Raw genomic sequence first — 6031 nt, forward strand, 5'->3', positions numbered from 1 at the left:
ATCAAACAAATCAAACAGGAAATACAGAAAATGAAGAACACTTGAAACCAGAAATGAGTAAGTAAAAAATAGAAAAACAAAGAATACTAAGCAAAATAGGAAATACAGAAAATGATTGATTACACTAAAAAGAAAATAAAAGATGCAATAAAAAACAGGAAATTACAATGAAAAATGTAACAAAACATGAATAATCGGTAACAGGAGATAAAAAAAATTGAACAACAGAAATTTACTTAATGCAATGAGTAAAAAAAAAACATAATGCAAAACAATGAATGAATGAAATTATGAAAATAACAGGCTAATCAAAACAGAAAAAAAATAGATGTATAACAAGAAAATTAAACGATGAACATAAATTTCAAAAACAACAAAACAGGAAAATAACAAAATGTCAAACAGAAAAAAAAAACAAATTACAGATTAAAAACAGAATTATGAATACATACAGCAAATCTAACTAAAAATGAACTACAAAATAGAATATCGGACGATACAAAAAGAAACAAAAACTGAAACATCTATTGATTTTTTTTTCTTTCTTTTCGTTTTTAATTTTTTTTTTATTCTGTTTTTCATAATCAACACAGCTGAAGAAAAATTAACAAAGCTGAAGAAGAAGAAGAAGTAGAAGAAGAAGAAAAGGATCGGATGAAGAAAAATCGGAGGAAGAAGAAAAAGAAACTGCAGAAATTGGAAGAAGAAGAAGATCTGAAAAAGTAGAAGAAGAAGAAGCTGCAGAAGATGAAGATTCGGATGAAGAAGAAATAAAGAAGAAGAAGAAGAAGAAGAAGATCTGAAAAAGTAGAAGAAGAAGAAGCTGCAGAAGATGACGATTCGGATGAAGAAGAAGAAGAAGAACACTCAGCACTCACCGTGAACCTGAGGGGTTTGGGGAGAATGTGGCGACCTCCACCACCACGCCGTCGCCGGACTGAAGCTTCACCACCACCGGTTGCCGGATTTGACAAAGAAAGAGGGAGAAAGGGAAGGTAGGGAAGGGAATAGCCACCGGTGTTAGTGGAGGATGGTGAGAAAAGAGGGAAAGAGAGGGAAAGAGGGGAAAAAGGAAGTTTCAGGCGTAAATGGAGAAGGCGCTTTGTTTTTTCGTTGCTTTGGGTTTTTAAAACATTACAAACCGGTTCACCGGTTTGTAACAGTTTTTATTTTGAAATGCAAACCGGTTGGAACCGGTTTGTGATATATTTTTTCATTTTTTTCAAGAAATCAAACCGTGTAAAACGGTTTGTTATTTTATAATTTTTTTTCAGTTTTTTTTTTTAAATTCAAAAACTATGTAAACCTAGTTTATTATAAAGTTTTCAAAAATTAAAATCAAAACTTATAAAGAAACTTAAAAAGTATTCTAACTATTTATTTCTATTTAATTTTTTCTTTTCTAAAAAAAACAAACATTTAAAATGATTTTAACAATATAAAACTATTTTCTCTATTCTTTATTTTTTTTATTTTATTTTTTAATTGAAAACTAAAACTACATTACTATGACTATAAGAAATACTAAAATATGCATAATAAATGTAAAAGAAAACTATTTTTCGTGCATTTTCTTTTTTTAAATCATTTTAGCACATTTACTCAAAAACTAACATAAAATTGGGTTTTTAAAACATTATTTTATAAAATCATGCATATTTTAATGTTAATAAACCCTGAATTATATGCATGATCAAATACCCCATGCTTATGTTTTGCTAGTCCTCGAGCAAACTAGAAAAATGCAAGAAATCAAACTATCACCTAACTCACTTTCGTAGGAATCACGGTTGCATTTAGCTCATGCAACAAGCCCTTTCAACCCGTGGGTTACCCCAGTGGACGAGTAAGGTCTCGTGAGGGTTTGCAGTGATGCTACCCACAAACATCTCTGTCATATATGCATAATATTACACATCCTCACAATCAGTAGATAATCAAAGACTTTATTTTCACAAATATTTCCTGTTATTTCAAAATCATAATATAATTAGAATCTTTTATGTACCACCACAGAAAAAAAATTTCTTTCACTTTTCTAAAAATCACAATTATTTATGTTTTATTCTTAGAAAATCCAATAAAAAACATATTATTATTTACTTATCCTCACTCATATGTTTTCTGCACAGGTTTTCTCAATCATACTTCTAAGCATTGAACTTTTCTCTCTTTTTCAGCTCTTTTCTCAATTTTTTCATTTTTTCACGCTTTTTCTTTTTGCGCACTTATTTTCTCTTATAGCTTGCGTGTGGTCTGCTTCTATGCCTTGTGCAATGTTAATATCTTCTATACTTTTTCAATACATACCAAAAGATATCAACTAAGACATAAAAGTGACTTCCTTCATTCACCTTTATAACATGAGAGTCAAATATTTCAACTTGTATCTGTTCTCAGTTACTTAGGATCACAAAGTTTTCCACTCTCCTTTTCGAAAATGGAATTAAAAGTTTCAACTTACATCTAAGTTCCATCTACTAAAGATTGTGGAATTATCCAAACAACCTAACGCATGCTATTTTTTTTTCTTTTGAGCTCATTTTTTACGCTTTTGTTCATTTGCTTAGTTTTTCAAAAATAAAACTGTGCATATTCATATTTATGATTCAAAATAAATTCTAACATGTATCTATCATCATTTCTTTGAAATCCGCATAAATAACCATAATTTTTAGATCTATGTCAGAAAAAAAATTTCGTGGGGCTTAAAAATCCTCTAAAAACATCAGATTTGAAATAACATTCATATAAGTTCAAACTCTTTCTTTAAAAATCTACTTTTCATGAGATATGTGTAAACATGTGCAAGAACGTAAACAGAAATATCAAGGTGTGCACTCTACACCCTCCCCCATGCTTGAATGACACTGTCCCAGTGGCACTCCCCCATGCTTGAATGAAACTAAGTGAATGCACATGAGAGAATTAAATGAGGGAAAAGAGTAGAATAACCTGACATGAATTAAAAATGCACATTCTATAAATGTAATGAATGTAATGTATATATGACAAAACATGAAACTCATAGAAAAGATAGAAAACGAAAAATAAAACCAAATGAAATCTACAAATCCTAACAACAAATGTAAAACTGTACAGAATATGGGTTGCCTCCCATAAAGCCCTAAGTTTCACATCCCCAGCCAGACGGATCCCTGGAAAAACCTTCATCGTCCATGAGATCAATGGACATGAAGTCAGACTCAACCGGGCTCTATGAAGAAAAGAGTGTCATCTGTGACACTACGCACTGTGTTTCCATCCCTTCTACCTCCAAATGTAGCACCATGACTCTCTTGACATGAAGAACAGAGATTAGTCTCATCTGAGAGACTGGTCAAGAATCGAGAGTCTAGGACCGACCGAGTATCAATGAATGCTACTTCAGACAAGTGGTGAATATGATCAGGCTTGACTTGGTCAAGCACCTTCTGCATCTGCACCTCTTGCTTACTCAAAACGATTGGTGATCCAAAAGGCTGAGAAAATGGGGCTTTATATGATGAAAATGTATGCTGTGAGTAAGGCCCCTTCTGTTGAGGTATCATGGAGATCGACTCGTCAGTAGAAATGATATGGGGTTCATGAGTGGATTCTTGAGTAGGGTGACACGCCTTCCCATACTGAAGGGATGTAACAGATTTGACTTGCTCATGATGTGAAGTAGTGGGTTGCAAGTCAAATAACATGGAATCCTCTCCCTTGGATGTGACAACAGACTGACTATGAAGGTTCCCCTGACTTTGTCTACTCAATGTCTGAGCTAACTGTCCCATTTGAGTTTCTAGCTTGGCTATTGACTGCGTATGGGAACAAAGAGTGGCCTTGATATCAGAAAAGGCTTCTAACATCTTCTCTTGAAATGATGAACTTGGAATGGGCTCCTGAGGAGATGGTAGACAATACTGGGAATGAACCTGTGGAAATATAGGATGCGAGTAACCTTGTGAAGGGTTACTGGGTCTATACTGTGTCTGGGAGGGTTGATGGGATAGGGAAATAAACTGGTTTCGCCAACCTGGGTTATATGAGGATGTAAATGAATCAGGCATGGGTCTAGCAAAACCTTGGGCAGCATTCACCTGCTCCTGAACGAATTCAGGATATAATGGCGCTGCCAGACAATCCGCAACACAGTGTGCAGGGCTAGCACATATCTCGCACACTCTTTCTACTGGATTTCTCGAAGAATTGGCTAGGAATTGATCTAACTTCCTAGTCAACTGGTCAACCTTGGTATGCAATTCTAACTCGGACCCAACTTCGGAAATCCCAACTTTCCTAGAACCACTAAGCAGAGATGTAGTCCTATCGAGCCGTGAAGACAAATTATGATGCATCGTGTTTTCACTCAAGGTCTCAAATAGAGACCACGCCTCATCTTCACTCTTGAGCATAAAAGTGCCCCCACAAGACGAATCAACCATTTGACGATGCTTTTCAGTAAGCCCGTCATAAAAATACTGCACCAGCTGCCAACAAGGCACTTGGTGATGAGGACATATGCGGAGAAGATCTTTCAATCTCTCCCAAGACTCGTGAAACTGTTCTCCCTCAATTTGAGAAAAACTGGTTATAGCTTTACGAAACTGGTTCGTCTTACCAATTGGGAAATATTTTTTTAAAAATTCTCTTTGCATTCCTTCCCAAGTAGTAATATGAACCGTCTCAAGAGATTTTAACCAGTGCTTGGCTTTATCTTTGAGAGAGAACGGAAACAAGGTTAACCGCATAGCATCTTCTCCAAAATTATTGATTCGCACAGTCGAGCAAATCTGAAGGAATTCGTCGAGATGACGATATGGGTCCTCATTGCTAAGGCCATAAAACAAAGGTAACATTTGAATCACACTGGCCTTAATCTCAAAATGGCTCGCTCCTACATCAGGTCTCGTGATGCAGGAGGCAGGAGTATACGTATTTGGCATGAAATACTCCCTCAAAGAACGGATCAATTGATGATCGTCAGCCATTGCTTACACCTTAGAGTAGACCGGTGTAGCACACGTCCTAACTCTGGGTTTTCTACCTAACTAACGCACTAAGCGGCCAAACCACGCAAACCACAAAGCGAGTAAACTAAACAAACACCACGCAGTTACACATAACAGAGATTATGCATGAGAAATATAAAATCTATGTGTACGGTACCAATCGTACACAGTCACCTCAAAGGGGGTCCAAGTAGGTGGGCTGTGCAGAAAAATAAGCTCTTCTCTAAGATATGCACATACGTGGTTCTAAACCTAAATGCAACACAAACACTAGGCAATAAAGCGAATACTAATATTACGCCGTTCCCCGGCAACGGCGCCAAAAATTTGATGTCTTCTTTTAAATCGTTGTAATTTTAAAAAGATTTTTTTAAATGAAAAACATGTGAAAACCAGACATCAAATAATAAAAACTGGTTCTCACTAGTGGATGAGACCGGGTCGAACTCAGGGAACGGGAATATGTTGTATTCAAGCACACAAATCTAAACTAATCTTTATTGCCGAATTATTTGAAATGTAAAATGTTCAGAAAAGAGTAAAACAACTAACTATTACAACAAATGAATACCCTTCGCAGAGGGCATAAAGTGCAATATTTACAAACCCAATTAAATTCCTAATTCTAAAAATAAAAGCAAAAAGACGCTTTATTCTTCGTACTTCGTGTCACATAATCGCTTCCGCTCCAGTCTGTGCTATCCTGCACAATTCAAATGAACACGAGCAGTACAAGATACTAACAAGTGTATTATGAACAATGTAAATCTAGAACTGACCAAAGATCTAAGATATGATGAAACTTTATAAAGCAACTATACTATATGTAATCAACTCAAGAACCTAGATACAATGCAGTACAAAAGCTAAAACAGTAAAATGAAATCTATACTAAAACAATAAAATGAAAGGTTTAACATGCTGAAGTAGTACAAAACAACAACAAACACTTAACTGATCTACATTACAGGTAATCAACAAGAATTTATGGAAAACAACAGAATTTCAGTAAACTCAGAAACAACTTAGTAAAA

At 35.1% G+C, this 6031-nt stretch overlaps 1 non-coding gene across 1 annotated transcript; it reads left to right on the top strand.

Annotated features, from left to right (window-relative positions):
• Window positions 1–4488: 4488 nt before the first annotated feature.
• LOC149829947 (small nucleolar RNA R71) lies at window positions 4489–4594 on the top strand. The gene has a single exon (XR_016433939.1). It is a non-coding gene; the product is annotated as a small nucleolar RNA R71 (small nucleolar RNA).
• The last annotated feature ends 1437 nt before the right edge of the window (window positions 4595–6031 follow it).

Source organism: Nuphar pumila, chromosome 8 (assembly GCF_984573655.1).
Source record: "Nuphar pumila chromosome 8, dmNupPumi1.hap1.1, whole genome shotgun sequence".
In the NCBI taxonomy this organism is placed as follows: Eukaryota; Viridiplantae; Streptophyta; class Magnoliopsida; order Nymphaeales; family Nymphaeaceae; genus Nuphar; species Nuphar pumila.